Below are 15,260 nucleotides of genomic sequence, written 5' to 3' on the forward strand. Positions count from 1 at the left end.
GAGTCAGCTCTTGTTGATCCAGAAGCTAAATACAACTGTATTATGAGACAACTATGGCCAGAATATGCATTTCCTCTGCTGCATTCTAACAGGGTCCTTAAAGATTTAAATAAGATATTTGCTCAGACACTTTACTACATAGAACTTCTGTAGGAGAGTTAAGTTACCCCTATTCACTTTGGTGTTTGGGCAGAAGAAAACAATGCAAGTGTATTTGTGAGTGCAAATCTGCATGGAGTTTCACAGGACCAAATCAAAAGAATCATTATATTCCTTTAATATGACTGCATAACACAGAAAAGAGTTTCAGTAAGTGTTTACTACTTCATTCATATATCTTTTGGGTGTGTGATAAGGAATCTTTCTGGGATGCTATCCAGCTTTAGTCTAAAAAAAGAAAAACCCTACTCTCTACCAAAAATCAAAAGAGTAATCTCCTCCCTGTGTTGAAGTGTAACTAAAGTTATGAGTGCTTTTGAGAGAAGTCATCATACTGACACTTTCAGTTTTAGCTTTCATATTTTCCAGATTCTGGACTGCATCAGCATATAACTCTGAACTTCCTATAAAGTTTTAGCAAGTTGTCTTCAGAGTTTAGTCAAACAAAACAATCCTTTTCCAGACCGAGAACCAAGGACACGATTGCAGCTTCAGGCCCCAAAAGTATAAACAGCAAATTGAGGAGAGCAATCTGAGAGCATGTGACTTTATAACCTAAAGCTGTAATTGCACAATTAACCCCAATATGTAAATAGACCAAAACTTATAAACATGTGAAAACTCATGACTGGTCATGCATCTCAGTTGTAGCCTCAGCCAGGCTCTTATACTGCTCAAGGTGTATCCTCTGAAGGCCTTTAAATAAATACCTACTTTATTCCTTTAACACTGTCTAGGCTCTATTCTAGATAGCCTCTCAAGGCATCAATGCAAGGCATTCTGCTTGATCAGATTGTCCACCATCACAGTAAAGACCAGATCTATGTTGCACCCAGTACTTGATAGAATATGACAAGCAACCCTGGCTGCTCACGCTATCCCTGGCATCTACAAGTCTTCCACTGTACCTTTCTGTCTCAGCCTGTGCTGTGTAAGCACAAATCCTTCCTTTCTTCCCAGCTATTGCAAACCCAGTAAAACTGTGTATCAGAACACATGAAATGTTAGAATACAGTACAGCTGAGTGAAATGGCTGCAGACTCACCACAGCAGTCCAGTACACTCATGAACAGCCCTCTAGCACACTGGGATTACCAATATTCCAGTAACCCTCACCTACAACACTCAGGAACAGCACCCTCAAAAATTCCCCATGCTTGGAAATAACCTAAAAACTAAATACAAAATGTGTTGTTAAAGGACATATCCATTTTTTAATGCATTTTTGCTAAGCATGTGAAGAAATTGTTCCCAAAATTACAGTGTCTGATTTTAAAAGGCCACAGAGAAAAACTTCAAAGTTTTTGACAACCAAAAAATTCTTGTGATTAGGAGCATTACTTTATAAAAAAGCTAGCTTTCTATCCCAAATCTCTATTACTGCTAGCAAAACCTCATTAAACCTCAACTGATAATTCTTCATCTACTTTGGTGTACAAAGTGTTTGTATATAGCTTGTCTTTTAACCGGTCCATTTGTTATAGTGTGGTTTTAGCTTTCTTTCTCAATCTCACTCCATCATTCCACATTTTCTATACAGCACCAACAGAACAGGCCATAATTGAAACGTATTGAAAAGTATTCCTATTGGTGTAACTGGCATATGGTTCAGGGGCATGATCTTCCTCAGCAAATACAAAACAATGACACTTTTCTGGCAGTATAATCAATTTTCCAGCTGAGTTCCAAAATGATTGCTCTTACTGAAGAGCATGTGGGAGAGGTCATCAAGAATATAAGTTCTCTTTGAGATGTTTCCACTTTGCCTCATAATTAAATCCTTTTGAGCTCTTCATTGAAATTAATGTTAAAAAAACCCCAACAAAACAACAAAAAAACCCAAAAAGAGATCTTTATACTAGGCTTAAAAAAATAATAAATAAAAAGTATTCTGCTTTGTTCTTCAGGAAGTGCTGACAACATACTTTTGCAAATTGACACTCATTGTCAAATACCATTCTCATGAGTTAAGATCAAAACAATACAGCTAGATATATGTACCTGAGCTGCAAATGGAGTTTGTGTTTCCAGGCACTGTATAGATAAAGAAAGCAATTGCTAAGTAGCAGAATGTCATATTAAACCTTGGAAATCATTACATCTTATCCCTTCCCTCCAGGAGAAAAAAAAAAATTGTTTCTGAAACATTAAATTGCCTTGTTGGAACACATTTTTTTCTAGAACAGGAGCACTGTAAAGCCTCCATCAGCCAAGGAGGCCAGAGGAGCAGTCAATGAACACAGCTGTCCAGAGACAGGGCTCTGCCCTGCTCTCCTGGGTGCCTGCGCTGCTCTGGGCTCTGTGCAGTCCCTGCGAGGCAGCAACTCAGGTCTGGCTCTGCTCCTTCCTGGGTCCTCACCCTCACCCGCTCTGGTTCCTGCTGGGATCAGCACAGCCTGTGCTCCCAGTGAGGTGACAGTGCCCTGGGCGCAGCTCTGGTGCAGCCACAGGGCTGGCAGTGACAATCTTCAAGGCCCTGATGCCTTCCACTGTTTGTTCCTACCCAGTCAATGCTCCTGTCCAGCAGGTAACCACACTCAGCTGGCCTCAGACCCATGGCAAGCTGCTGTCATTAGTTAGCAAACCAAAAATTATCCATACTGTGTTGTACACCAATAAACACCTGGGTAAAAGTCCTTTCTTCATGATACTTTTTATTATAGTACTAGGCATCTTTATTTCATTTCTCTCTCTAAGCATCTTTAATTCAAGCAACTTATAGTGGGAGAGACTGGAAATAATGAGGCAAAGAGCAGAATGATGCCACAAGTAGGGAAAAAGCAATTAGGTAAAAAGTAGTTGGAGAGGACCCCACTAGCTCTAAGACAAAAAGAAAAATAAAAAGGATAAGAAAAGGTTTCAAAGTCCAGATTCTAATTTTCCTGCTATAGTCTGCCTGAGATGATACTTGCTTTAATCTTTCATCATCATTCTGGTGGGCTGAGAATCTTAAATTTCTACTTGCCTCTACATTTAACATTACAGTTGATAATAGTGAAGAATCAAGTAAGTGTATGAGCAAAAGTATTACTGCACAAAGCTAATTAACATCTCCTATACCATTAAAACTCTCTGTGTGTATGAAAAATAGGGCAGAAAGTTGCTTCTTATGACTTCTGTTGCCTGATTCTTCTAATGACCACATAGGACATAGTCACCTACTCTATCAGTAAATCCATGGGATAAGATATATTCATTATTTCTGCCTCATAAAACTACACAGAATTTATTTTGTACAAGTGTGGGGTAATTATGTTTGGTGATTTGTTTGGGAGGCCAGTCCTTTCACAATTTCATAATGCATGCCCTTTGCACAATCTTCATCTCTGCAGCACAACCTATGTTAGCAGCTGTAAAACTGATCAAAAATCTGCACTTCCTTTCCAGATCATTAATGAGGCCTCTGTACTGGCCTTGTATAGTGCTGCTGGAAAAGTAGCAATTTCAAGGGCCTCAAATTGTGCAGAGCCATTGGAAAGATTCCAGTCAGTTGGAATAACAAATGTTGTGGGAGCGAAAGATGCTGCCTCAGACCCTCACAACATGACAGGGTCAATTTTAATATTTCATTTTTCATTTATGCAGGTGAAGTAAATGTTAACCTGTGGGAAATGTGTAGTTAAATAAGGTACATTCAGTAAAAATTTTAGAAGTACCAGATGGAGAAGAACCAGAAGGTACCAGTCAGTCAACAGTACCACAGAATGAGGACATGGCTTGTTCTAAACAGCCCCACCAGCAGTTTTATCCCTAAGACGATTCAGGCAACTCCACAAGAAATGAGATGATGGAAGCTTTTTACTAACATGGCTGATTTTGGCAGATGTAAGGCTTCCACTCTAAATTTCAAGAAAAATTTAGTGGGACTTTTTTATGATTTTAGCAGAATGTTAAGAATAAATAAGGCAGCCAAGAAGGAAAGAAGAATTTGATACCCAGTGAAAGAAACAGCTGATGGAGAACACTGGGGATCAGAAAACCATTCCACAATTGAGACTTCCATTCCTGCAAGTGAAAAACCAGGCATCAAACATAAAAAAATCAACTGAAAAACAGACATGGGGAGTGTTAGATTAGTTTTTCTCCTAGGCTCCATCACCACATTTGCACATCTGTGCAGAAGAGAGAAACTCCTGAGAGTACAGAGGGGAAAGAAGGAAGGAGGAGCAATTCATTTTTAAAGACCTATTTACCACTGGTAAGAAAAAAAGCAACAAGTACAGGTATCTTGGTCATGGAAAAACTCAGAGCTACAGTACATTTTTTTTTCTGGTGAGAGGTAACCAAGAAGGATAATTAAACCTCAGAGGCATTTTTTTGTCTGGTGTAATTTTTCTTTGAGTAGAAAACAAGCTTTGAGGCTGCCCCAGGACACTCTTAGGTTTGCTATAGCCACAAATGCACACAACAAATGAAGACAATGCATTGATTTGCTCCTCTGTTTCATGAAAGGAGGCACCTTAATATTCACTAGGGACAAAGCACTGCTGAAAAAAGAAAAGAAAAAGGGAAGAAAATCCTGGCAATTCTTTCTTACTTAATGGACTAAGAAAGAATATTTTCAGGAAATGCAGGGGTTTATTTTAAGTCATCAGCTGAAGCAACCTGCCCTGCCTATGAGCAATGTATTTGCATGAATAGCAGCTGCTTACTAGCTTTCATGTGAGGAAAAACTATAAGAAAATATGTTATGTGGAAATTATTTTTTAAATGCTGTAAATGCCTGGTTCTGAAATCTGCAGCAGTACAACAGGTACATTTTCTTGTATAGAGTTAATTTCAGTGCATTTGGGGTGGTCATCACACCTCACAGTTTGCAAGACCTTCCAAGAATCTACGTCAAAGTGACATTCACACATTTAAGTCTCACATTATGAAGCCTTTCTTGTTACACAGATATCCAAAGAAATTAGACTCCAAATTATCCACTTCCCTTCCCACTGCTCCTGCCAGGGAGAGAGGGACAAGGGCAGAGACTCTGGGTTGGGATAACAATTCACTGAAAAAAACCACAAATTGAATAAGGAATGCACAGTAACAGCAACAATATTAAGAACAAATGTATACAGAAAGACAAAGTTCTTTCCTAAAAAAATTTGTTCACCATCTCATCTTAGTTCCATCTGGTCAAAGGCAGGATTGTGGCTGTTCCCACTGCTAATGTTTCCCATCCCCAAGCCCAAGACACCAGAAAACAACAACAGACAAAACCTCAGATCTTGATTGTCTGTGGGTTTTTTTAGAACACTTTTGGGCATTAATCTTGTCCTTTTTCCTTTAACATGTGTTTGAACATTTCAGGAAATGGTGATAAATAATATCAGTTTTGAAGTCAATACAAATGGCAGATTTGAAAAGGTCTCTGTCTTTGCAGAAATAAATGGGATTTTATACAAAATATTTTTGATTTTCAAAAATGTCAAGCAAATCAAAACCTCTCTTTGGAAAGAACCATATGGATGCGGAATTTCAGGAATGCAAGAATAATAAATCCTGAATTTTGAAGTGCTTCATGGTTATCTTCAGGGGTTAAGTGTAATTATACTCAGGGGTTAAGTGTAATTATACACAGCTAAAAGAGAATATGTGGGACAGTATTCTTCATTTGTGGTTCTCTTGTAACCTTTTAGCTATCTTTTTTGCTTTTGTTACAGCCAAATGAATGAAGTAATTAATGATACTCTTGGTTTTGGTGCATGCTTTGTTTATTAATTCTTAGTTAGTTAGTTGGTTTTCTCCAGGAAGCAGTATACCAACTTGTGGAAGTACAGAAATAGCCTGGGGTTCTTTCAGCTGTTCACAGTCCCAGCATCAAAAGAATATTATCATGGAATAAAGTTGCCAGGAGGCAAATACTGTTTTGAATCCTCTGGTCCTACAGTGTTGCAATGATAAGAAATGTCATTGTGGAATATTGTGCTGAATAACAAACATTCTTTACCTACCCACTTTAAAAGTGCAGGGAGCTGAGGCTGCTGGTTATCATTAGAAAGGGAATAGTTATTCTGACTTTTCTTCTTGAAACTGCACTGAAAACTTTCCTGTTAATTATGTCTGTGGTGGAGCAAAGAGTAGGAAGTTCTGAAAATATCTACAGTAGGCACATGAAATATAGTTTGATTAGTTTAATGAAATAAGTTCTAAATATAACTAATTTCAGAGAATAATTAGTTATTAATTTATTAGTTATTAGAAATGTAATTAGTTAACCTTTCTGTGTGATATCATTCACTAAATTGTTAATGGAAAAATGCACAAGGATGCTTGGTGTATTTACAGGAATCTTTCTGTGATGTTAATGATGGTGTTCTGTGTAAGTAAATATACCAACCGGAAAACTTCTGGACATTTTCAGGGCAACATTGCATATGCAAAAGGTTAAAAAAACATAAAGTAGGGGGATAATAAAGTCCTTGAGTTGACTTCATAAAACTTGCTTCTTCTAATATGTCTTTTTTTCCCCCAGTTCAACTCACATTAATTTGGGAAAGTCCTTAGCTGAACTAACATGACGTGCCTGTACAGAGGGCAAAACCAGCTGTGAGTGACCCACTGATACTGCAGTGGAGTCACAGTTCTGAGTACATCCCACTCATTAGGCCATAGTTAATATGGCTGTTGTCACATCAGTCACTGCATCATATATTCTCATGTCTGCAACACAATTCCTGTGCTATCATCTCATGAGTCTTTTATGATTTTGCTAATTCTGCTTTTTTCATTGGTCTGAATTGTGACTGCACCTCTTTCCCTTACCTCTGTTTCTGCACTGAGCTAACATCTGCCTAACCCCTCTACTCTAGCAGTACTTCTCTTTTGAATGGGGTAATGGGTTGTTGCAAGACCTCACATGGAGGATGGAAAACAGACATTTCAAAGCTGCCTCACCATGGGGTTGGATGGAGCTCAATTATGCCAGTTTAATATCTCCTAAATACAAACCCTAGCTTCAGTTACACAATATTCTGAGTTGCAAGGGACCCTCAAGGATCATTAATTCTAGATTTTAATTGCATGGCCTGAGGGGGGATCAAACCTGCACCCCTGGCATTATTAACACCATACTCTCACCCACTGAGCAAATCTTAGTTAGTATCCATCTTTTTCTAATGTTGTTTTTTTTTTAATCATTTGTCTTTTTACATCTGTCCAAAGACAGCACCATAGAGCAAGCATCCCTTCTTAAATTTATTCATACAAATTCATTTTTCTACATGATTGATATGAAAGCTACAGAATACAGACAAAAAAATTCAACAGGGTGTATATATGTAAAATAAAGATATGTTCATTGCTCTTTGCAATATGGTAGCTTAGTCTGCTCAGGGATCATTCAAACATTTGTACAAGCAGTAGCTCCACAGTCAATGCAATCTCCTGATTCTATACATTATTATGTGCACAATTTGGAAATTAGCAGTTCTTCAGTTTAATTACACAAATGCGTGCAGAAGTAAGCTGAAGAGGAGAAAGCACATCAATATATGAATCCATCTGAAAATATGAACGAAATTTGATGGAAATTTTTATGCATTACTATTGAGAAAATCATAATTCTCTGAGGAAGTGTACAGAAGACTGTCTCAGTGGATGGATGGTTCGTGATTTGAGTACCTAGTATAGGTGAAAAAACCTTTGGAACTCTGTTAGTTGTTCAGGGAACATAATAAAACCTAGAATATAAATAAAAGTAGGAAAAACCAAGAACCTTGCACACACGAAAAACAACTGGTATATCTGAAAAAAAACATTGTTGATAAGAGCTATTTTATTGGAAAGCAAATTGAGTGTATTTGAATGGACATGAACAGATGCTCTGAAGAGGTTCCTTTTAAATGAAACCATTCTGTGATTCTGCAGCTTTGATCCTTCTCTTTGGACATGTATTTCGTTTGGCAGATTCAGTAAGACACACCAGTGTATCATGGAGAGTGAGTTATAATCATTTAGTCACAGGGAGAATTAAACACTGTCATATATCTCTATATAACTGCTCATGCATGAAGAAGACTATAAATAGCCATCAAAGAATTAAAATTGGAACTTAGGTGAATCTTAAGCAACACTTAAATGTATTGCAGAAATAAAAGTCACAGTAGCTCATTTTATTTTCCCTAGTTTCTAGGGATAAATAAATTGATGAAGCATAAGAAGTTGCTGATTTAGGTTTATTGCACATCTTTGTAGGTACTCAAACTATGTCTTGACATATATTTGAGATATCAAAGCAATGGGTGCACCAACAGGGTCTTATTGCCTTGATGAGACTGCATGCACCTTCTTTTTCAGTCTTCTTGTGCAACTTCTCTCCTCTTCCATCAAGTCCTTGGCTACAGTACACCTTGAGCCAGACTTCTGTGGAAACGGCTAAGCACTGAGTAAAAACTGAGAGATGCCCCATCTTGAGCCTCCATGTGTGCAGCCTACATTCTTTGGCTCTAGAATTATAGCTGAGCTCATGCCCTGCCCCCTGGTCCTTGACTGAGCTGCACCATGGGTGTGCCATGCCTGCCTTGTACCTTGCCAGTCCTGACCCTGTTTTCTTGTCTTGACTCCCTGGCCTGACTCTGGGCCCCCATGGGACGGAGCCCTTGTCAGAGAGGTCCCTGTGCTGCCCTGCTGACAGCCCACCTTCCCTTGAGGGGCTGCCCCCTTGCTGCTCACTTGGTAGTCTTGTACTGAGAAGACAAAAGAAATCTAGGATCTAGATACCTGTGTATTAAAAAGGTGCATTTGCATTGCTCTTAATGATGTTGTCCAAAGTCAGGTGCTTCAATTCCAAATTTTTGGCCAACAATTTCAAAATAGAGATTTTTTTTTTCTTCCATTCCTGTTCTATCCTATAACCTACATTCTTTCTAGCTAAGCAGATGATTTTATGCTTTTACAAGTTCTAGTCATGGTCTAAAATAACTTATCATAGGATCATAGAATATTTGGGGTTGGAAGGTACCTTTAAAATTCTTCTGGTCCACCCCCTCTGCAATGAACAGAAACGTCTTCAGCAAGATTAGCTTGTTCAGAGCCCTGTCCAACCTGCTACTGAATGTTCCCAGAGATGGGACATCCACCACATCTCTGAGCAACCCTTGCCAATGTTTCACCACTCTTATTGTAAAAAACTTTTATTTAAACTAAATATTTTCTCTTCCAGTTTAGAACCAGTGTTCATTCTCCTATTGCTAAAAATTTTTTTCCCATTTTTCTTATAGGACTCCTTTGAGTACTGAATAATTGCAATAGAGTATCCCCTGATATCCTTTCTCAAGGCTGAACAACCCCAACTATCCCAGTTTGTCTTTGCAAGAGAGGTGCTCCAGCTTTCTAACCATCCCCAACTATCCCAGTTTGTCTTTGCAAGAGAGGTGCTCCAGCTTTCTAACCATCTTCATGAGCATCCTCTGGACTGTTTCAGTAGGACCAGGTTCTTCTGATATTGAGGATCATATAAGTGGAATGTATGTCAGTATCACAGCAATTAAAGAACTATGTATAAGGTTCATAGATTCATCTGCTTTTTCAAGAAACCTCAAGACATTCCCTCTAAATTTGAGTGACTATTTTAATTATGTATTACTCCGAGAGGTTTTATTATTTCTGATGTACTTTAACTGCATGGTTGTGAGGTAATTAGAAAGTTTCATTGAATGGCTACATAAAAATTAAATTAATTTTTATTAAACTGTTACCTCTAGTGCTATCAACTGGAAGCTTGATGGGATCTTTTCATGAATCCCCCTGCAGGCTTCTAATTGACAATGAATCACAGTGTTGTTTCCTCAGTTAAAGGATGCCTGTAAATTTCCATTGCTTTGTAGCAGATATTATTGTGATCATCACATTCCTATGAATAAACTGCCAGTTTTAGAAAATAGTAATGCTTTGTTGTACCATACCTTCCATTACATCATTCATGGTTTCTCTCTTACTATTCATTTTTCAAGGTTAATTACTCTAATGGCTTGGGGGATTTTGACTGTAAAAAAAGTCACAAACAGGATGTAGGAATACTGTAGAGAGAATGAGGAACTGAGTTGAATGACTATCATCTCTATGGAGTTTAATAGCATTAAAAACCTTTCCCTTCACCTTTAGAGTTAGATTTTGTTTGGTTTTTTTTCCTGACACTTCTTTAGGTAAAAAAATTAATGCATGAAATACATATATATTTCAGTATTTAGAAGTATTCCTCAAATGGGAGCAACTTCCAATTTTATCTGCTGAGGCATAAAAGAGAAGCTGTTTTAAAGAATGGTAAATATGGTTTTCCTTTGAGATGGAATATCTACCGGGAAGAAAATATTCACATAATTTCTCTTTTGGTGTTCCTTCTTGCTCTCCTGTCAGCAAGGCAAACTTTGCTTTCTCCAAGGAAACATACATGAGATAAATCCACCACATAACCTGCAGGTCCTTACAGGTACATCCTGCCAATATGTGTGTAAGTTTCTTGCCTTTCATGTTCTGTTTCCACAGCTACTTGTGTCTGCTTCTTTTGCAGGCTTTGCTGTGTTGTCTCTTTCTTCACACTGATCCATTATACATTGCAAATGACCACAAGAGCAGGGTGAATATTTTAAAATATATGTAAAATAAAGATATGTTCATTGCTCTTTGCAATATGGTAGCTTAGTCTGCTCAGGGATCATTCAAACATTTGTACAAGCAGTAGCTCCACAGTCAATGCAATCTCCTGATTCTATACATTGTTATGTGCACAATTTGGAAATTAGCAGTTCTTCAGTTTAATTTCATAAATGCGTGCAGAAGTAAGCTGAAGAGGAGAAAGCACATCAATATATGAATCCATCTGAAAATATGAACAAAATTTGATGGAAATTTTTCATGCATTACTATTGAGAAAATCATAATTCTCTGAGGAAGTGTACAGAAGACTGTCTCAGTGCATGGATGATTTATGATTTGAGTACCTAGTATAGGTGAAAAAACCTTTGGAACTCTGTTAGTTGTTCAGGGAGCATAATAAAACCTAGAATAGAAGTAAAAGTAGGGAAAACCAAGAACCTTCCACACACAAAAAAACCCCCAAGAAACTGGTATATCTGAAGAAAAACATTGTTGATAAGAGCTATTCTATTGGAAAGCAAATTGAAGGTATTTGAATGGACATGAACAGATGCTCTGAAGAGTTTCCTTTTAAATTAAACTATTCTGTGATTCTGCGGCTTTGATCCTTCTCTTTGGACATGTATTTCGCTTGGCAGATTCAGTAAGACACACCAGTGTATCATGGATCATTTGGTGCCCATGTTAGTTCAGACCAGCATATGAAAGAAAGTTTTCCAGAGATGTCTTGCCTACATATCATTACAATGCAGACAATTACTGCAGCTTCCTGACACCTGTGGGCCAAATAAACTGTATTCATATGCAACCCATAGATAAGGTTACACACTTGCTAAAGACCAAAGTGTATTTTGTGGTATTATTTACTCAAAATTAAGACAGCAAATGCACATGCACACTTTTGTGATAGTGGAAAAAGAGAGCATAAGAAGAGCCAGATTTGTCCTCTGAATCTCTTTGGGAGCAAAGGTAGAAGCCATTTGACCTGATATTCTTTCTGTGTGCTGCATGATACACCATGCAGATAAAAAATATCTCATTTGTGTAATGAAAATAAATTACAAGAGAAATAGAACGACTAGAAAAGAAGTTGATTCAAATTTTCCAGTTGTACCACTAACTAGATAGATTGTGAGGTCTTTCAAACTTGGTAAATTATACACTGGAATGTTTACTGGTGGGCAAAGGGTAACTATACAACTATTAATTAGATTGTAATGTTTTCATTTCATCTAATAATTCCTCCTAATCTGTTGTCCTCTCCCTTCTGCTGTCAGTAAAGGTCTTGCTACTATGCCTGTTTTGAAAGAGAAGTCTGTAGATATTAACATATGAAAGCACACTCTGATTGATACTACCTGTTGCATGGAAATGAAATTGCTTGATTAAGGAAAGTGATGGATTTGGCCAAATTTAGCTGCTTTGCTCTATATATCTGATACAAAGGTGATCACTCTCATCCTCCCCTTTCTTCCCTTGTTTCAATGCAAGATGGATGGAAATTATATAGAAAAAGCTGCCCTAATCCCTCACATGAAAGCAAAGAGATTCCAGGGGACCACTAAAAAATTAATCTTGTACCTACCAGGATTCAGTCTGCTCCTTGCTCCTTACAACATTGCAAGAAGTGATTCAATGAGATTTAGTTTTTATAATAGGAAACCTTGTCATGCAGTAGACCATCATCAGGTGTGCTCACTAGAATATACAGATATTTTCATACCCTTGATATAATCTGTACAACCTCTGAATCCTGTGGTTTTTTGACCTGAACCTTTCTGATGCATATTAAGCAAATATTATGCTTAAAGTAATCAGGGGCAGCATTTTCGTTTGTTTTTCTTCTGAGAGGATCAAAGCTCTGAAAATTGTCTATATGGAGGGAATCAAATCCCTCAGTTGTCAGACTAAATCTGGACCTGATGCCACTCTCAAATATTCATGTATATAATTTTATGGGTTCTCTCATGATGTACAAGCAGCATTTAGTTCAGCTCTAATATATTAGATACAACAACTTAAATACGATCAGGATTATCATAGATATGGTTTTAGAAATAAAGAAACTGAAAGAGAGGTGTGATCATCTAACCAGGTAGTAAAAGTAGAGTTCAGGCTTCCTAGGCAGAGGTAGTTGAATGATTGTCTGCCCTGAAAGAAAAGTCAGTCTTCTGGGGAAAAAATAAACCTGCCTTTGTTTTGAAAAAAATAGGAAAAAAGATAAGATTTTCTAAATACAAATTCAAAACAAAATAAATAAATACAAATAAAATTCAAAATAAAATTATAAATTTTGCATTTTGCTTAAACAAAGGAGTGCCGCAGTCAAAAGTCTAAGGCTGGGAATTTCAGCTAGAACTCCCAGCACGTCTAATTTCTAAGCTACTCCCCATACACAAAGGAAGGTAAAAGGAGCAAAAGCCCTGCAAGAAGCCTCAAGTTGGCAGCTGAGTTACAAAGGAGCTACAATATTAAAAAATCTTGAGTTACCAGATCCAGAGTGAGACACGTCCTAGCTGCCCATTCTTAGATATAGCTGAGATCACTGATGCCTGGATAGGCTTCCTAGAACAGAGGCTAGACAATATTAAATGAATAAAGTAGGCATTTATTAAAAGGCCTTCAAAGGATATGTCTTGGGCAGTACAAGAGCCTGGCCATGGCTACACCCAAGATGGACACAAGATGGTCAAGATGGACGATTGGTCACAAGTTTTCACACTTTTTAAAGTTTTGCTCCATTTACATATTGGGGTTAATTGTCCAATTACAATTTCAGGTTATGAAGTCCCATCCTCCCAGATTAAACCCCTCAATTTCCTGCTGTTTACACTTTTTGGGCCTGAAGCTGCTTGGTTCTCAAGCTGGAAAAGGATTGTTTTTCTAATTAAACTGTGAGGACAATTTGCTAACGCTTTATATGAAGTTCATAGTCATACACCAAGTACAGAATCTGACAAAATATAAAAACTAAAACTTAAGGCAGAACACAAAGCCAGAAAACCTGTATGACCTGAAGAGCCTCTTCTCAGGCTGATTTCTGACCACTTCTAGATACTTCATCAAGGACCCTGGACCCTCAACCCAGCTTAAATTTTGCACATGGGCATATAAGCCTCAGGCCACAGAATCCCAGCTGCAGCAGGAATTAGACACCCATATAAATATGCAGGAACCAAGTAGTGCTCTTTCAACTGTCTCTTCTAATTTTTACAAAGAAAAATTTCTAATTAAAATGTATTTGGTCATTTTTAGACACTGGATTGCCACTCACATGATCCTGAATGTGAAGACAACAGTGTTTGGTAGCTTTTGAGTATAGACTTCATTGAGGAGGGTCTAAATTTAATAACTTGTACTACATTTAAACTGTCTTGGTGGCAAAACCTTCACGACATATGAAAAAGTCTCTCTCTATCCCTCCCCTCACCTACCCTGTTTCCTTCCTTCATGCAGCACTACTTTAGGATCATGCTAAGTATGACATAAAAACTTTTGAGAGTAGAGGACAAGATTGGCAGGCCTTGTCCATTTTACAGGGTTGTACAATGAACATCTGATTTTACTGGAGGAGAACTGCATAAAGACAAAGGGATCTACAAAGAAACAAGAGACCTCTAGAAGCAGAAACTTTCTTTGTGAAGGCTGCTTTAAACAGTTATCAATACTCCATAAAAACGGTGAGTCATGTTCAGAAATCATGGGATAAGCTTAAATGTTAGAACTAAAGCTTGTTTTCATGCCTTGTCTCCTAATTGCAATTGTTTAAAAGTCAACTATGACATGTCATCCACCTGTGCTGCTCAAACTAATCTTTAAAATCAAGGTAATGAGTAAACTCTTTTGCTTTTAACGAATATTACGTTTTCTTTTTAAATGGTTAATTACTCCTATATTCAGCTGACTGGACTTTCCAGAGCCAAAACATTAATTTCATAATAAACAACAAAGATCATAATAAAATGGCAAGAATTGATAGTATAAAAATTATTTTGACTCAGAAGTGTCTGCTAATAAATTACACAGGAAGATTATGAAATTGGGAGAGAAGTTCTTGATTTTAATTATTTTTTTCTTTTCCCAACTGATAGAAGTCCACTGAAAATAACATCCTGTCACCAGTAGTTTTCCAGAAGAGAAATATAACAGTTCATAAAAAATATAACAATTCATACTCACTTTTCTTTTGCAGTACATAAGAATGGTGCCCAAAGTTGATATGCAATAAAAGATAAATTAGGAAATATTTTCTCTTCATCTACATCCTTTACAATATGAACAGTAATCTTCTTCTTTGTTCTTTTGTTTGTGGGAGTTTTTCTTTGTTCTGTTTGTTTGTTTGTTTGTTTAGCTAACCAGAAGGCTTTCTATTTTTATTGCATATATCCAGCTTCAAGCTCATTCTTCACTTGGCCTACAGAGGCCTTAGGTAAAAATCTTCATGCTAACTGTAAAAGAGTAGGAGCTTTGGCCCACAGCTGTATATGCCAGCAGATAACATAAATACCGACCCA

Source organism: Erithacus rubecula (genome assembly GCF_903797595.1).
Source record: "Erithacus rubecula genome assembly, chromosome: 6".
NCBI classification, from domain to species: Eukaryota; Metazoa; Chordata; class Aves; order Passeriformes; family Muscicapidae; genus Erithacus; species Erithacus rubecula.